The sequence below is a fragment of the Athalia rosae genome, chromosome 1, assembly GCF_917208135.1.
Source record: "Athalia rosae chromosome 1, iyAthRosa1.1, whole genome shotgun sequence".
Lineage (NCBI taxonomy): Eukaryota > Metazoa > Arthropoda > Insecta > Hymenoptera > Athaliidae > Athalia > Athalia rosae.
The window spans coordinates 18,656,778-18,676,541 of NC_064026.1; the positions used below are offsets into that span (position 1 = coordinate 18,656,778).

General features: G+C 42.7%; 1 protein-coding gene across 2 annotated transcripts in view; it reads right to left on the bottom strand.

Annotated features, from left to right (window-relative positions):
• The window catches only part of LOC105685260 (transcription factor Sox-2), a 96,478-nt gene that overhangs the window by 69,186 nt on the left and 7,528 nt on the right, over positions 1–19,764 (bottom strand). The gene's annotated exons all lie outside the window — the stretch shown is intronic.

The window sequence follows — 19,764 nt, forward strand, 5'->3', positions numbered from 1 at the left end:
CCTCGGTGCCTCCCCCTCCCGCCCCGTGCGATCCCCGACCCCGACACCCCCGCGTCGACGGTTCGCCACCTTACCCCGACGAACTCTCGCCTGCGCGGAGGTGCGTTATCTTTTTTTCATCGTACGCGCTACGCGCCAACGGGTTCTCCCGCAAAGTTTTCGATTGCCCTATGATTTTCTCGAAATGACGCTCCGCGCGGATCGCCGATGAAAATGAAGTGGAGGAAAAATCGGATTCACGAGTATTGTAAGGTACGCCTATAGGATTTGTGTATCGTATCTCGGTCCGCGATTTCCCTTTACTTGGAAGTTACAAAAAGAAGGGGGAAAAATTACACCGTATGCGTATAGTTTGTGGGGTATATATAATATATTGTACGACGGTGCGGTGGTTACCTAAGCCGGTATCGTAGTTTCGGATTCCAGGTGAATGAGAGTCGGAAGTATCCGATGCTACTACATATGTATATTGCGCCGTGTGTACGGCTTAGAACTACGTCCGTAAAATATACGTATCTTGTATTCACGTGGGTAACGTGGAGGTAAATCATGATACTCGTGGTCACCGTCATCGCCCCATGTAGCTCCTGAGTTATAACGATCTTAATTTAATTCAATAATTTCGAAGATTTATGTCCAGATGTGAAATAAACGTAAATAAATTCGTCCGGCGACGAGCCGGTAAAAACATCACTTTTCCAGTTATCGGGGGCAAGGAAAGAAAAAAATAAATAAATAATTACGACAAAATTCTTCCGATGATTCGAGTTTCAATCGAATTTCGCGAAATTCACCGAATCGATTGTTTCTCATTAATTTTGTGTCACGTGCCGCTGCGTGCATATTTTTTTATAACATCCACCATCCACATCAAATATAACATTTATACTTGATAATTACACGCTGGCCGATAGCTGACCGCGCGTGTGTCAGAGAGGGTTCGGGGGCCGATGAAATAAATGAGAGGAAAAAAAAAAAAAAAAAAAAAAAAGAGAGAAAATGGGCAGCTCGGTCGGTGGAGCGCCCGCATGCGACACGCGACACCCGGGAAACAGGGGCGCTGAAGAAGACGACCGAGATGAAGAAGAAGACGACGACACCCGACACTCTTCGAGTATCATCTCGACTAGCTTACATCTACTTTGGCGCGCTCGACGAATCGCCCATCTTACCTACTCTTTATGTCGCAGTCAGCGTTCGGGGTATAAAGGTTATACTACCTCATATGCGCTATATATACCGGTGCATTTATTGACCATCCAGGGGTAGCTGCGACCGAATAATGTAAGGGAGAGCAAACTTTCTAATCTTTTTTTTTTTTTTTTTTTTTTTTTTCATTTTGTTTCTCTTTCTTTTGTGCTGAAAATTTCACCCTTTCCCCTCAGAGGAAGTGGCGCACTTTTCACAGGGAAGAGAGAGTGAGCGAACCTCTCGCCCTTTTTGGGTTTAGAAACTGCATCGCTCGAAAAAAGAATGGAGAAAGAAAGTAAAGTGAAACTTTTACTTGGAGAGAAGATTTTTTTTCCGAAATCTGATAAAGTCATGAGAACCCCTGCGGTGACATTTAGTCCATATTATGGACAATACGGGGCCCATTAGCGAAACGTTTCTATATATATATATATATATATCGATAAAAATGTCTGCCGCCCTATCCTTGAGTATCCCGGGGACAGATATCAGGTTACATATGGAATGAGGTATAGTAAATCGTATCTTCTGTCTCTCGTAAAAATCGCAGCATCCTTGCTTATAAAATATTCGAATATCGCACATTGTACATTTTCTTATTTAATTTATCGCAGTAAATTTCTTGACAAAAATTATTCAAAAATATAATTCATCGCCTTCTGAACGTTCCGGCTCAAAAATCATGAAAAACTAAAGGTAAAAAAGGACGAGAACTAGCTGAGATCATCAAATTCACATCAAATTTTTTTAAGAAAAATGAACATTATCCATCCATTATATCTGTTCCACTTTTATTCGCAAATTTGATTTTTTTTTTTCTCCATTCGAGACTTCGAGTTGAAAAATAAAAGTTAAAAATTTTCTCGACCCCGCACCACGTAATTCGCGAAGTACACTAAAATAATAATGATAACAATAATCACAACGATAATCATAATCATGGAAAAAAAAAGGAAGGAAAAAAAGATGAAAAGTAAAAGCATACAGCGACTGACGAATGAGACGACTTCTTTGAAGGATCTTTAACCGAGGAGTTAGGTGGGGGGGGGGGGGGGGGGGATGGGTGGGTGGAGGCAGGGGTGGGTGTCGGTTGGATGCCTACTCTAACGTGGAATGGGGCTGGTTATCTTTGTGCAATTATATCCTACCAACGTTCGTTTGTAATTAAAACGTTTTTCCAGCGCTCTTTTCACTGACAAAAGTAGTGCTCCGGAGAACTCGAGTGTCGCTGTCAGGTGCCGTGGCTCACCGTGTGTTTTAAACCAAACATCATGCTCCTTCCCTGCAGAGGTAAACAAATTTTCTACAAAAAGATTGTCAGCTGCAGGTAATTAAGCGACACAACAGTCTCGCATTCTTATTACGAGCACGTGTACGCATCCTTATATAATAATTAATATATGGTTAGGTATACGTATGTAGCCGCATGTATACTAACGTGTACAAGTTCGTGACGAGGATATCGCGAAAATTCCGAAAAAAAACTCGCCAAGCAATTCATCATCATTCGTTGGAAATCAAAAATTCTCATTCTTCCGCTTATCTCGTGGAAGACTAGATTTTCCGGGGCTACGACGCTACGCGGTGGCATTACGTGACATCTCCTTTTCAATCGATCGGTCCAAGCTCTTCCTCATTCATCCAAATGGTAATCGTTTCGTTGTTTTTGCAGGACAACAGTTGGATGAAAACATTGCGTCTAACTAGCGATCCGATGCGAGGCGATCTTAGAATAGCGAACAACAACCGACGAGCAGTTAACGCGATGTCTAGACTTTCGGCTCGTCGGACCCCCCGCGGACCCCCGGGAGCTTCGGCACACTCGGATCCGACGCGCACAGCCCAAGGGGGCAGGAGCCAGTCGATTTGCTTCTGATTTATTTCGACGCGTGTGATCAGCCGCATGAGAAATTGAAATTTTCGTTAACCGAGCGGTCGCTGGGTTTTCGAAAACGGTTTTTTAGCCGCGTAAAATTGGTTGGGTGAAAGGGCGCGCCCTTTGGTTATTTTTCGGGGTATTTCGAAGGAGCGTTTCCTCGAAATTGAGATGGAGTTCTCGGAACCGGTGCGGGGTGTGTGTACGTATATAAGGCTGCCCCCGAGGACACCTGCTCAAGATTTATGGCGGTTCATTGTTTTAAACAGGATCGTTAGCGGAGCGCTTATATACAGTTCTCGGGGATCCCCAAGCGCCTTCTTCCCATTCTGCCGCCTTCCTCTTCTTCTTCCCCGGTCCTTCGATCCCCTCCTCCTTCTCCGCAGATGTTTGGCCGCGCGGGTCGCGGAGACCCAACATCTTTATTTCCTAATTACAGACTTCTGTTCCACGTCGTTCTTGGCGCGCAAACTCCGAACCGAGTCTCCCACGTACCTTTGATATTCTTGGGTGGTTCGGGACGCTCTTCGACGTAGGTCCCCTCTTCCTCCTAATTCTCAAAGATATAACGATGGAAAGGGTTGAGCACGCTCGTCTTTATAATTAATCGAACGATTGCGTGGACGATTGATGACCCATTCGAACAAAGCCTCGCGTAGTTCCAACGGGAAAACTCGACTGTTCTCAAAGAGCGCATTCCGAGTAACGCGCTCGCCAAATGGCACGCTCTTATGTAAACCGCGATGTATACGGTGCGACCTTATGACAAATCACCTCTCGGACGTCATTTTATACATATATATATATATATATATATTTAGGTGTATGTCGCGAAACGCAATTACGGATGTTAAAGAAATACATCAAACACGCCACTGAGAGAGCAACTGCGGTACGCCTACCGCGGCACAGGGACCGTACTTCGAGCTGCGACGTGTAATTTTTAATTTCAAAAAGTGCGCGGGGCTTTCACATTCTGAGTGCGGTTGAAAACTGAAAGTGAGACTAACTTATGCACATAATTTGAAAGGGATGGCGATTCTCGTTTCGAATGAAAAAAGGAGATGGAAAATGGGGTGGATCTCGTGGATCTGTAAATTTTTTTTAACGGAGGTGGTAAAAGTCTTTGAGAAATTGCTGTGAAAGTAGCGCCGCGAAGTTAGATTGATGGTAATTTATTGTTTCGTACGAGGTCTGGCTGGGTAGGGCCCCGTATCATTTTTTTTCAATTCGGCGCACTTCCTTCGATCACGTGGTAACAACAATATAGCGCACCCCGTGTCCTCTCACGTCATCTCGGTAAACGGACAACCGACACAAATCCGGACCTATTAACAGGCTCATTCAATTTCCGTAGGATTAACAAAAGCATCGAATTACAAATTCAAATCCCTGGCACGTGTATCAAATACAACGAAATTCTTTTACTCGATCCACCTGTGATACCGAGCGACCGATTCGAACCAACCGCGAACTCGGAGCGTCGCGAACAAGTCGATTTCCGACAATCTCGTCGCTTATGAAAGTCCAAAAACGCCCCACAACGCCCTTCCCGTTGGTAGCGATCACCGTTAAACTCGTTCTTTTCGACATGCGAGAGAATTTCTTTTCGCCTCGTTCGAAAGTGGGCCAGAGCTTTCCTTGTTCATTTCTCGGTGTGCTTTTATACCTCGCTATTTCGGGCCCCCGTAATAGGCCTATCTCTTGTATTTTCTGTATGGTATAAGTATCTATAGATCCCCACTACCGCATAACCATGTCATCGGATGCCGTCCGAGCAGAGAGTGCCTACGTGGTCCCATTGTCATTTTAACATCTACCGTTTTGATTTATTTTATAGGCCCGGCGCATAAACGTTGTGTTAAATGGCTCGAGAGTCACGTATTTTTACTGACAATGAGTAAAGTGTTACCGGAATATACGCGAGATGTAATTTATCGGACCGCCCTTTTGGACGGACAAAAATTCTCCGCAACGCGCGTCACCGGAGAAATTCAAGAACAAAAACCAAGAAACGATCAACGACGATGTAACGAGATTATTACCTTCGAAAAGTAACATCGCAATTCCTATACCATGAACGTGTTATACATATAGTAGGACGAGTGCGGACAATTTTCGTAGCGGATATTCGCGCACCCAGCCGGCGTCGTCGCGAGGCACATCGCGTCCTTCTAGGACTTCTCCTATAGTTGTTCAGTTCATGGTACGACGACGTATGCAGGTAGACCGTGCAACGCGGTGAATCGCGTGAATCAGATTCGGTCACTACATCGACAGGAATATCTGACATAGATGATCATCGTCGGTATGACGTCCTATGACTCGACTCGTGTCTGTAAAAAATCTATACTCAGAGTTGAGGAAATTCTGCTCACAAAAAGTGGCAAATTTGATGGATGTCGCGACTGTTCACTTTTTGCCAAAATCTATACCATAAATACCCGTTCGGGCCGCGAATCCATCCATAAACACAAGACAGACTCCGATCAAAAAATTGTTGATCTCTGGATCTCTCGAGTAAATAATCGTGTACACGACGAACGCGTTATCTGCTCGTATATATAACGCGGGCTGTAGGTATACATGTACGTGCATACATCACCTAACAGGGTATACATTTTTGAGTATAATTAAGTTCGCGGGCCGCTATTTACGTTATATACTTCGGTGTATACTGGGATGAAAATTGCGGAATATTTTACAGACAATATCACACCGCGAGCGACGCCATGTTGGACCGACGTCGCCTTCAAAGTGACCTCGTACGGCTTACATAAATTATCATAATGACGTATCTCTCTATATGCAACACGTCTCCGTATACCTGTATATACGCACGTATTTTTTTTCTCTGCAAAAACAGTCGCGAAACGAAATGACAATGCCCAAATATTTTTTACCGTCTGTTTTCAACGTAGGACGTTTCCAATCCAAGTTTTAATTTTCGCGTATATATACAGGTATACCTATATGTATACGCGTTGACAAAACGGCAATGGAATTCGATCCGCCATTTTGAATTGATTCCATAAAAGCCCGCGTTAAAAAAAAAAAAAAAAAAAAAAAGAAAACGAAAATTAACAAAACGGTACACGCGTGCGAGGCGATTTTTTCTGCGAATTACCCGAACGCGGTGTATATATGAAGCTCGGGCAGTTTTGGGAATGGTATAGCGAGGTCCGTTGGGATGGACTGGTCAGCGTTTCGGATCAAATAAGAGAATCTGGCTAAACGTATAGTGATACACATTTGTTCGCCGCGGCAAAATAGCGCGTCGACTGGTCGGATTGGTCAGATTTTGACTCGGTCGATTCAATTTCACCCGAATCTGCACCCGAATCTGGCCTTCGCATATATAATTTACTACCGACCAAAAAGTTGCGCAACATTTACGGTTCGGGTGAGCGAAGATGAAATCGTTTGAGAGTGCCATTAAAATGGCGCGGAAAAAATCAGCTGCATCCTATTCTCAGGGCCGAGACCGAGATTTTTGGAAAAGAAATAAAAATAAAGTAGGCGTAAAATGGACCGAATGGCTTTTCATTTTTTCAACGATGCACCGTATAAAATATTACATCTCAAAATAGTATATCCTCGATGATTTTTAAGCCACGATAAAAGGGCACCCGCAATCAGAAAAATCAATGCGGATCGTCCGGCGATAATTGTAACGAATCCGTCGAACAATTCGATATGATTTAATCAATCCACCCCTAAGAATATGTACCTATACGTTGACGTATAATAGAAATACACGGAAACCGAAGAACGAAGCTGCATTGTACGATCCGAGGAGCGCGGAGCACGCGAAGAGATGTCGTTTGATATATATTTCGGTATATACGCGGGGCAAGTTTCATATCCATTATCATTATTATTATTATAACGAACGAACAAAGTCGATGATTTTGAAAAAGCCACCTCGTGCCCCGTCGACATTATGTTTTGAAGAAAGATCTTCTTTTTGCGGTTAAATTTCTTCCAATTATGATATCGTCGTCAGAGGGAATCGGTGCACACGGGTGCGGCACGTGTATATAATAATATGTCCCCATCTCTTTGATGTGCTACTCACAATACGAAAGATATGTAGGCTGTTGCAGCATTCGCGTTGACCAACGGAAATCCGGACTTCTTACGTAACCTCGCCCGGTGTATAATCCTGCTGCTGCTGCTGCTTTTCTCCCGCTGATATATATATCTGGAGGATCGTTTCTCCTCTTTGGTAGCGTGTATATAGCGGAGTCACGGAAGCGGACGTACCTTTGACAATTTTTATACCAAACTAGGTATATCGTCCTTACGTATACATATATCTCTACATGGAACACAATGGAAGATCGTGGCGCACAGGCTGTGATTAAAAATACGTTTTTCCCTTTTATTTACTTTTTCCACTCGGTTTTTCATCTCGTTTTTATTTCAACTCGAGAAAAAAAAATTCCCTTCGATTCAACTCCTCTGATTGTATTACGCGTGCAATAAAATCTCGGACGAATTTTATAAATATGCTAATTGACCTCGTGGGGAATGTTTTTTTTTCTTCTTTTCTTCATTAATAATTCCGAGAAATATAAAAATCCGTAACACTCGCGGGTGCGCGCGGATCGCGAACGTCATTCGAAATAAATTGGAGGGATGATGACGATGACGATTCGACGATGAAACGCGTGTGTTATTATTATACATATACGTGTGTGTATACGCGTATCGATATATGTATATGGTTTGTGAGGTGCGAAAGAGATCGATAATACGTGATATATTATAGGATACACGTAGTACTACACCGGTATATACCCTGACATAAATGATGTTCGTTATCCTGAGCCGATTCGTCTCGCAGCACGATTTAGTAATTAATTGATACGCATCTCATCTATATCTGGCTCCCGCGAGCTATTAAACTGATAATGAGATTAATTAACGCTGCTTAAAAATAAGAATATAAATACTCCGTATGTATATATGTATATTTAACTGCGGGCGTCGATTCAATCCGTGGTAAATCAGGGTAACGTGTGCATATATACTTCTATACTACATTCGGTGAATAATTATTTTTTTTATTCCCTCGAATCGAACGGGAACTCGTATAATTATGGGACGAAAGTATATAGCGGTTCGACGTTTTTCCAACGAATGAAAAATATCAATTCGAATTTTCCAAAAAAAAGAAAAAAAATAGCTAATGGCGGTGATATTAAGAGCGACGAAGCGCGCGCGTGGTAGAAGCAGAAATTTAAGGACGTTGATGCAAACTGTGCGCACCGGAGCTTCCGTACCTGCACAGGTATAATATCTGTACCGCGTAAAGCGTCGCTTTGCTTATGCGGCGAATCGCAGGCGTTGGATGCGCGATCCAGACGATTCCTCGTCCTGCATCTTTTTCCCACCTGCGGCGCGTACGTTATACGTGTACTCCGTGTATGTACATACATATAATACGTATACATATGTATATGTATATGACATTGCGCGGAGCTTACATTCTGCATCGGTTACCACGCAATTACAACGCGATATCCCAGCGCATCGCGCGATCCGGTTATTCACGCTGTGTTACATTCGAAATGGTTTCCGTATACGCCATAACATAAACATATACTTCTATGTACGCCTATATGGATATATAAATAGTTGAGTAAATAATTAATTCTATTGTACCTATCGCCTGATTGATTGAATATCACAGGTATCCAAACGGCTAGTGGCTGCGGTACGGATAAATTAAGAGCAAAATGGCCACCGAATGAATAAGAGTGACTTGAGCATCTATAACGCATATACACATATGTAAATGAATGAATTATTGAGATGAACCCAAATCGGCTGTGTACAGATTCCTTTTTTCTGAAACGAATGCTTAATTTAAAGAAAACAGAAAAATAATCGAATGATCAAAATTTGCGTAAGTACAATCAGATGAATATACACAGAGCATTTATGTTGTAGTACTTGACGAGCGGTTATACGCGGCATGTAGGTGATATGGGAATTGCTGTGATTAAAAAACTAAATACCGTTGAATTTGAATGGTATCATTTTTCCATTTCACCCGTTCTTCACATCGTACATCACGGAGCGGAACTAAGCTGGCTTTTATATTACTCAAGATCACTTCCGCCTCGTCAACGGTTGCAGTCGGCCTGCAGCAGCTCCTATGTACAACGTACGTACTCATACGTCATGTACGCAGACGCATACATCCGATGTACACGTTGGTCCGATTATTAACATTTTTTCAGTTTCGCTGTTTTTCTAGGAATATACTATAATAATTGGTTGAATTTTAAATTTTGCAAAATTTAGAGAGCTGTCCATTACGAATACGACCTATTTTTTATCTGGGCCCGGTGAAATTGAGGAGAAATTTGGAGTGGATTCCAAAGTATGTGGAGTATATTACCTGATACAAAATATATATACGTGTAACGCAAGAGTAAAATAGTACATAGGATAAGTAGATATATATGTAGGGGAACGCGGGACAGTTTGGGGTGGCGGGGCAATCATTTTAAAATTATCGAAAAGGACTTTGGATATCACTCTGGATTTGCAATTTTTTTATTTTTCCTTCTCGTGGATTTCCTGAGTATCCCATATTGCCTCACATTCCCCTATATATTTTCAGTTACACACGGATACATAGAGCGTGCGGGTATATACACAAATAACTCGAAGACTTATGTATACGTGGAGATGTACACCGACCGTAATCATAAGTGAAATATATAAACACGACGCTATCTGATTTAGGTTTGCGCAAAATATCCCTAGTCGAATTTACAGCAGCGCCACAGCAGAGGTGGGGGGATCCGGTGCCGCTCGACTCGCATCGACCGGCCGCGATCTGTTATGATCCACGGCGTGTGTTAACCTCACTAAACTGACACAGCCATTCAACGATGATTTAACGATAAACGAGACGCGTTGGCAGTCTGAAGGAGTTAGCAGTTAGAAGTTAGCACGCAATTATTATCCTTAACGCGTCCCGTTCATTGTCCTCTTCTTTTACAACACTCATTTCGAATGCATCAATGGCAAGTGTTTACTCTGTCATCGACGGAGATCATCCTATCCTATTTAATTCACCGTATCATTTCTCTGATCAAAACTAACAACATCGGTCGTGGTTTCTACGATATTATCGACCGATTAGATTCTAATATTTTCGGTAAACACGCCGTGGATCATAACAGATCGTGGCCGGTCGACGCGATCCCCCCACCTCTGCTGTGGCGCTGCTGTAAATTCGACTAGGGGTATTTTGCGCGAACCTAAATCAGATAGCGTCGTGTTTCCATATTTCACTCATGATCACGGTCGGTGTACACACATATATATATATAAGTACTTGGTATCCGCGTGGCACGGGGATTCGTAAGCGCAAGTTGCATGTAAATACATACAGCTAGTGGTGTAACGTCGGCACCGAGTGGCGCATGCTAATGAGTAATTAGCAATTAGTAGCGTGGTGCATCCGTATCGGGTTTGTGAGCCGCGTACGTCGTTATGCCTCAATTACATAATATTACCTAATTAGGCGCCCCGTGGCACTAGAACCTCGAGGCATTCGAGTTTATTGAATTCGAAAACTATACGTAGTTATATCTACATAACGTAAAGATGATGTCGCGAGACAACGAGCGAACCGCTGCAGCCTATGCGCCGCGGATCTCGCCCAGCGATCCGGAAATACCTGTAGAGGATAACACGAAGACCCTTCACATCCCCTGTTATTACCGCACGCTGCGAAATCGATTCGCCCCGTTCCGCTGAAATTGTGAAAAATTTACGAAGAAACAAAATTGAAAACAATCAAGGAATCAAGTCCGCTGCTGCGGTTGTGACCATGAGACGGGCTTTTATATGCACGTTGCATCCACCACATCAAATACTCGAAAGTTTTATTTCGCTTGCGCACGATTGAGGAGTGCAGCGTAATTATGCGATTCCGCGACGATAACTGCGGAATCGCATAGGTTTCGATCGAAACAACCACGAATTCGATTAGATCGGGTTTCGATTGGGTCGTCGAGATATTTAATTTCTGGAAATCGGCGCAGGTATATGTTTGTAGTAAAATTCGTCATTACGCAGCTGCAGTTTTCGGTCCGCGCTCGATCGTCGCGCTGTAATAAATAATTATATCGTCGTTCGCGTCAATGACGCGGTGTAGCTGGTATATTACGCGTATTTACCCATAGCCGTCGAATCCTTGAAGAATTCGGACTTATTTTTGTCCTGTAAAATGACTAATGGTGGTGTCTCGCAGGTGCGAAACTACGCACACGACCACTCGATGGAATTAGCGATCGGAGTGGTGTGGGTAGGTATATAACCGCACAGGTATAGATGGTATATACGTTACGTAGGTGAACGCACGCATGGTATACCCAAGTCGGTTCGACGGTGCAGCAGTGTTTTGTTTTTGAAGTAATATATACACACCGAGCAGGTCCGATATGTTTGCTTTAACGTGACGCGCTTCAGACCTGAAAGGGTTAACGACCGCTGACGCCATTCCGATCGGTTCTATAGGTATACATGGACACTGCAGCTACAAAACTAGCTGTATACCTGTCCAACGCTATTCGGTTTGTGTTGCGCGAAATTTTTAAGAAAGTGCCGAAAACGATGTAACATATCAATATTTTCAGTATTATTGCATTGCAACAGGCGTAGAACTCGATTGAAATCTGCACGCCTATAAGATTCCGCTTGCAATTTGGTATAGTTGAGCCAGCTCGGAATTGGTTTATTTAACAGAGAGGAAGAGACACGACGCGACGAATGTATCCGTTATTATACCGTATGAAATTACATTGTGCATGAATCGAAAAATGACGTAAAACGCGTCGCAACTTTTACGCAATAATTGTAATACCCACGTATGTGTTTACGCGTGAAGTTTGATATCTGCTGTGCGTCAGCTGCGCGAGAGAGAGAGCGAAAAATTTTCTCCGTAACGTAAAAAAAAAGAGAATGATTTTTCGATGGAAAAAATAAATATCGCGCTTCGCCGCGCAACACCCCTTACATCGAATCACATGTAGGTACGTATTGTCGCACTTGAAGTCGAGGTGAAACCAAGAAAATATTTTCATCTCTAATTAGGCAGAAGCAAGAAAAACTTCGAGGCCGCGGACAAGGCGGAAAAGAGTCCCTCGGATACGAAAGTTGTACGAAATACGACGCCCGATCATCCGGATGTGTATATCGCTTTTTGAATGACGGTGCGATGTAAGATGGGACGTAGGTATATACCTATAGTTATCTACCTGTACGTAGGTACGTAGGTATGTACGTACGAACAATCTCAATCGGTATATTTCTATTATATTGAGCCCCAGTTCTCAAATATACCTATGTACGTACAACTGATATCGCGATACGGGTACGTATACGTAATTAGCCAAGCAGGTACACAAAATATTCCGTTGTTAATATGTATATACATATGGAAATATACAGACTCAAAAGATAACTGCTGCAAGTTACGCGAATGACACGTATACATCCCCATATGTGCCTATGTATATATACAATATGTATTTATGTATTATAATATCATATCGAAATTATATGGACAATATGTGTACCTATTCAGTACCTGCGGCGATCATTTATCGAACGGTGGTTATTTGCAAATTTAGAACCTCGATACGGTGCGTATGTGTATACGAATCGTAAACGAGTACCTGTGTTTGTGTAAAAAATATTATTCATCGCAGTGACGATGTACATGCGCTAGATCGACGCGACGACTTTGAAAAAAAAAAGAATAATTGCACTATACATTTGGAGCGTGAGCGTTTCGTCCGATCGGTGGTGCGACATCGTTGGCAGCCGATGCAGGTCTTTGACAATTAATTACTCCAACGGAGTAAAGTGAATGAAAAATTCGTGGCGACTCGTGTGTATGAGATATAAATCGGTAACCGGTTATCTCGGTGTGGACCGTCTCGCCTATCTGCCTACTCCTCCCACATGCGTACTTATGTATCGTGCCCGTTCCCGTTCACGTTCCCGTTCCTTGTCCCCGTCCGCAAACTGCGATATGACCGAAAAGTATAATAGCGCCTCGCGCGTTCGCCACTCGCCTCGAAAGTTACGGACATGATGGATTTCTAACGGTGTAATTACCAGAAAAAGAATGAAAGAAAAAGAAATGAAGAAAAAATTTAAGAAATTCAAACTCCGAGTTCTGTCGCTCGTCGGAACTCCGGTAGCTCCTGGCTCAATATGCGAGCGTGGTAGAGAACAGAAAAAAGACGACAGTTCCCACCGAGCATTGGGAATGGATTTCAAGTCGTTGCGACCGCTCGAATGCTGACAGTTCGGATACAGGGAAGTTTGAATTTTCGAAAACGGAGTTACCTCACCCGAGTAACAAATCCGAGACGGAAACTCGGCATTTCGGTTGTCGTGAATAATTTGTAATACGTTACGTCACACCGTATAGATAAAATGCATCATTAGATCGGTGCAGATTCGGGGCATTCGTCATTCGCGGCGTACACCTATAGAGGAGTGGCAAGATGGGGGCGAAGGATAAAACAATTGCAGCACCCAGAGGTCGGGAAAAATCGGCCCCGATCAGCGCGATCATCGTATTGTATTATACCGCAATTTAACGCGTATACGCGTATGAGCCGAGCAAGGTAGGCGTATAAAATAACACACGATGTAACGCACGCCGCAATCCGGTGTTGGAATCTCAACCGGAACCAACGGGGGCGAAGAATAAATCGTTGATAAATCCACAAATGAAATTACCCAGAAGAAGGTGCGATAAGATTGCGGCCCTAGCGGCGATTCTAGCAGCGCGGGGTCGCTACACAAGTCGAAGCCCCGAACGCGATCATCAAACAAACGCGCGACGCTCGCAACTTGGGCATTGCCCGGACGACGAGGAGCGCGATCGGGGGGGCGGCGGGGGGCCGGGAGGAATTAAGACAAATCGGACGATTACCATCGCGGTAAATTAGAAGCCGGAGAGCCGAGACTCGCGGCCTCCCCGATGACGAAGTACCGAGTTTTGTCGCAGCTATCCCGGCCGCATGCGAATCGGTCATTAGCTCCCCCCTCCCCGTCTTGACCTTCCCTTCCTCCGCACAGCTGCACCTCCACAGCCGAGCCGTGCGGATGATTCTCTTTGCACGTTAATCGAAAGATGGAAAAATAGTATAAAATCATAAATAGCTCCGTCGGTATTGTTTCTCCCAATTTCGTCTCAACTCGATCGGGTGCCGAACCAAGAAAATTTATCAACATTCGCTACGGATGCTGTGGGATTCATGGAACAGAAAACGAAAAAAAAATAAATAAATAAATAAATAAAAAAAATTGAGATTCTGTTTTGCGGTTTTTTGAGAAGCCACAAACGTCATCGCAAATCAAACGCGAAGATGAGTCAATATTTACGAGATGATTTCAGAGTTATTCTTCTTTACGCCGTGGTGCCACAATTGTTAACGATTTTCGTGTAAATTCGGAGAAAAATGACCGCAGAATACAAAAACTTCAACATAACTTTTACATAAGATCAAAACGATGTGCAAAATGCATCAGAAGAGTGTAATTGAAAAATTTTCTTCTTTTTCGTTCGAATAATGGAAACAATCGAGCCGTACGAAAAATCGGTATAGAAAAGAGATTAGCGAAAAGTGAACGAGTTTGAAAAATTTTCATATCATTTCATTCGATTGAAAACGAAATGTGAAGGAATTTGGAAAATCGAGGCGCGGTTGGTTTCCTTATACGGACCAGGGAATCGTCCGTATATACGATGAGATATAACAAACGACTCCCCGTATAGGTGTACCGGTGAGGGAAAAAAGTTGTATACCCATGCGACGGTGAACGGAGCTCGTAATCCATATTTGTTCCCCACATCCATAAAGCGACCCTGAACCTCACCAGTCGGTTAGGTATACGTGTATAATAATTATGCGAGTAATAATTGTACGTATCGACTGGGTTTCGGGTAAATACATAATATATAGAATATCCATGTACAATATACTATATACTATATATGTATATATATATATATACAAGTTCGTGCGATACGAACGCATATCTATACATACCATTAAGTTGACACACACGTCGTATAAACGCAACAAGTTTTCACGGAGTAAAACGAGCGAACGTGCGACAGATCGAGGGGACCCAGCCCCCTCTGTTATTGTACAGGACCCTGAATTATACTCGTAACCAGAAACCAGATTCGCGGTCTCTCACCTCAATATTTAGGGCGTTCGAGCGGCTAAACGGGGTGGACACCCTTAGCTTTTTCACGAAAACTAAAGTGCCGCGGTGCAACCGATTCTCATTCTGAATTAATATCGAGTTAAATTCTCTGCATTTCACCGATCTGAAGTGAGTTTCATAACGTTGCGGTAAAATGCGTTCGGTTTTTTATTTCTTCCTTTTTCAATGCGATCCGTGCAACGTGCACGGAAATATTTTTCCTTAGCGTTCAATTTCTTTGTTCGATTTGTCTCTGCTCCCTTCGCAGTTTAGGAAATTTCAAGGATCTCGAGAACTCGTCTGGCCAGCTCGGGTCAAGCCCCTGAGGATTTATCGCATCTTAATGTACGTCAAATATTGATATGTGACTGGAATATTTTCCGGAACGAGACGAGACGACAGCTCGGGTTCCGCGCGCGATCGTATGAATAATTTTACTCCCCTAGAAAAATCCTGGAGGACAACTACTTGCGTCGCTGACGATTTAAAAATTTTTATTCAGAAATTCAGAAACAAGGTTTCCATCGGTTCTGTAACAATCGGCATAACTTGACACAAATGGCTCTTAAACGCTCAAATTACCAACAACTTTTATGTACCGCGCGCGGTGAGTCGGCCGTAACACATACGGCTTACGATGACGAGTCTCGTGAGTTATACATAAATATATAGTAATGTATATAAGTAAGATATAGTATAGGTAAATAAAGTGATTCCAGAATTTTGATTTTTCGCCACCGAAAACTGAACATCTGCGGCGCAAACCTTGTAACACAATATGGGCAAAGTTGAAAATTTTGACAAAATTTTTCAAATCATTTTTCGGATGGCAATTCATTGGGTAAAACATGTGGGCACATAGATTTTTACTACGTGTAATACACATACATATATGTACAGAAAGAAAAAGAAAAAATTGATAGAAACCGAACCCCCGGCAAAGTTTTATTCTTCGTTGTGTGAAAATTGTCGATAGTCGAGTTTTGATTTGGTCTCGCGTAAAAAAATGGAGAAAAATCGAACAAAAAACAATGGTCAATAATACTTTCATTTCGTCAGCTGTCCGATTTTTCAAGCTCTACTCTCGCCCGTTTTGTTTTTCGCAATAACAATTTGAATAAATATCTCGCTGTACAGACCGCAATCCTACGCAATATATTAAAACGTTCTATCATCCCTTAATAAAATTTCCGTCTCAAATTTGTACATCTAGTTTAATTTATTGTGAAATTAGACTCGTTTCACGGGGTAATGGATTTTAAAAGGACCGGTTAACATGGCGTATTGCCAATACATATTATATCCGTATATAAACGAGCCGCGAGCTAGAGTGCGAATCGGCTAAGGGGTCGCACTCGATGTACTACCTAATGCGTGAAAATGACGATAAAATAGCTGTAGAAAAAGAGGAAAATGCGAGTCACGGGGCCGGGGGGGGGGGGGGGGGGGGGGGGGGGAAAGCGAGTGCGAGAACGGAGTATTTTAGGTAATTGGCTGTGAAGGTAGTCGCGCATCATCTCGCGGTTATGAACGCGGTATAGCACGTAAGATATATAGATATATAAAAATATATTCACATACAAGTATACGTATATACCTATACGCGGCACACGGGGGACCCCGGAGCTGGTTCAAAACTAGGGCTTCTGCGGAGCTCGGGAGTTTACTCCGTCGCACCGAGTAGGAGTATAGCGCGGGTAGTAGCGCGGTATTACCGCAGCTTGCGGGGTCAGCGAGGCGCAACCGATTAAAGTTAACAGGGTAAGTTATAACCCCGCAAGGCTCCCCCGCCGCACCCCGTCAGTTTTACCTCTCAAACTGTTCGTTTGCCCACATACACCCTATACCTATACGTATATACGTGTAACCAACCCTGGCAAAGTACACGTACACGGCTGAAACGCGCGCGGTAATAGGTAGGCAAGGTGACGGTATACCTATACGGCGTTTTTTCTACCGCGAGATCATCGGAGAGAGGAAAATCTCTCGGAATTCCCCTGGACCGACGCGACGTGCGAACTTCTGATTAATTTAGAACGAATTTGGTGGAAATCGATTGTCCAAAGCGATCTCGTTTCTCTATTACTTTTATTGAATACTAATACGTGTATAGAAGAGCATTCGGCGATTATTAGGAGATAAGATAAAACGTTCGTAAATATACACGTATAGGATAAACACGTCGTAGGCTCGATCCTCGTAAATTGGAGAATTAGGTACGAAAAATTTCAACAACTGTTTAAACACGTTGCGTCATAGTTCACATAAGATATGACGGGATGCCCTTACGTACGCGACGATCGTAATATTAATTTCATTGAACGATTGAAAAACTTATATAGCTGTATACCTCCACACACTCGCTTTACATAACACAAAGCAAAAATAAGGAGCGTAATCATCGTCGTCATTCGGAGGTGAGTAAAAATCTTACAAAGAATATATTATACGCGTCACGTATAAATACCTTGTTAGCGCGTTCGGCAAAGTCAACGAGTTTCCGCCACTAGAAAAACCACTTGGCTAACACACCGCGTCCTCGTACGTATATTCGTATTATGTATATATAACGTATTAGAATATTCATACACCTCTCTTTTCACGCGGTTATTAACAACGATGAAAAAGTGGGCATTTCGCACTCGCGTATTTTATGCGTACCGAAGCCCATGCGGGGGCGCATCGAACTGCACAACTCCAACGACGTCGCTCCACCGATGAAACCAAAATTTCATCGCACCCCGAAAAAAGAAGCTCAAACGAAAAAGAGTAGGAAAATTAGAATACCTATATGAAGACGACGCGTCGCTTCGTTCGTCGCGAGGCCGATACAAGAGGGGCGATGAATGAAACAGTTACCGGTGCGAAGTGTGGAATAAAAGTCGATCGTCTTCCAAGTTCAAATCTCCCGTTTGTATACAAACTGTCGCTATACCTATAGTACATTTATTTACATTCGACGAACACGTCGGACTATACTGTGGGTGATACGATATACCGCAATCTATGTACTTACGTTATACGTTTACACGTATTTATTCGACGATTCACTGAAATAAAAACGATTCAAATCTCTACACACAATATTCAAACATACCGTATTATACATATATGTATACATTTCGTTCATGGCGGGTATGAAACATTGATGATCAAGATCTGGATCGCCGAAATTTCAACTACTGCATGATGCGTGGAGTTGTATGACATTTATGCGAAACTAGCAAAGCGGTGACATTCGTGATACGAAATTTGAAGAAAAAAAAAACTCACTTTGAAAGTGCAGTAAGTTTCTAAACTCACAGAAAAACAAAAAAAAAAACAAAAAAAAAAACAAAAAAAAAACAAAAAAAACTTTGGGAGGTCAATTTTTCGACTACGCACACGTATGTAATCGTTTTCGCACCATCTCAAAAGGTTATCCACTCGAAGGGGGCTGAGAACCAAAATGGCGTATAATCTACAAATGTGGCTTTTGTCCCTATCGTTGAAAAATCGTCCATATCAAATAAAGCGAGAAAATCATGGAAACTTGACTTTACGATGAGATGGATAAAGACCTTGGAAAAATTGAAAAAATTTATTGATTAGCGTCGGTAAAACTCATTCCCATATACGTGCGATTAGTTTTAGTTTTCCAAAAGCTATGTAGAAGGTGTGCGTAATACATAGGTGTACGGTTATCGGTACGATCGTGTGAGTGCGGTGTGAATTCGTAGAAAAAGGTAAGTAGAGCGAGCACTAAATGACGGAGTCAAGCCCTCGATTGTGACGGGGCATAGGCGACGGGACATAGAGCGAGAATAGGTGGGTAATTGAAAGCACTTTGCAGACCCCGCTGCTACTCTACACTTTGCCTGCCGGGCTGCAGCACCGGCAAAAGCACCGGCATAGGCAGCGCATTTGCATTTAGCAGCGAGGGAGGAGAGGAGCCCGCGCGCGTGGGTCTCTTAACTCGAACGACGACTTGTTTATGAATATGACAAATGCGCCGTTTACTTTACCGATCCAATATTTACCGCGTCAAATTATCAAATGGATTTCATGCGTACATAAACCATCCACATCTCCGCTCTGTACGGTTATGTACCCATAGGTGCGTACGAGTTTATACGATACACCGCAGGGTATGGCAAACGATCAAACCAACCGAATATTTTATTTTATTGTCAGTTTACGTCACAACCGCAACTTCCGCTGCGATATTTGGATGTTTAGTACTCAGTTAGAAATCAATTTTACAATATGCCGTTCGTTTTATCCCATTATGTATAGATTTGTAGAATAGCTAGCCGATGTACATTTCTCGTTTTCCTCTCATTATGTGTAATGACTGAGTTATCGCCGTTTGTAATTTTTCAAACTGTTGTTATTTACGATGCAAAATATGGCGAACGAAGATAAGAAAAAAAAAAAAAAAAAAAACAAATGGA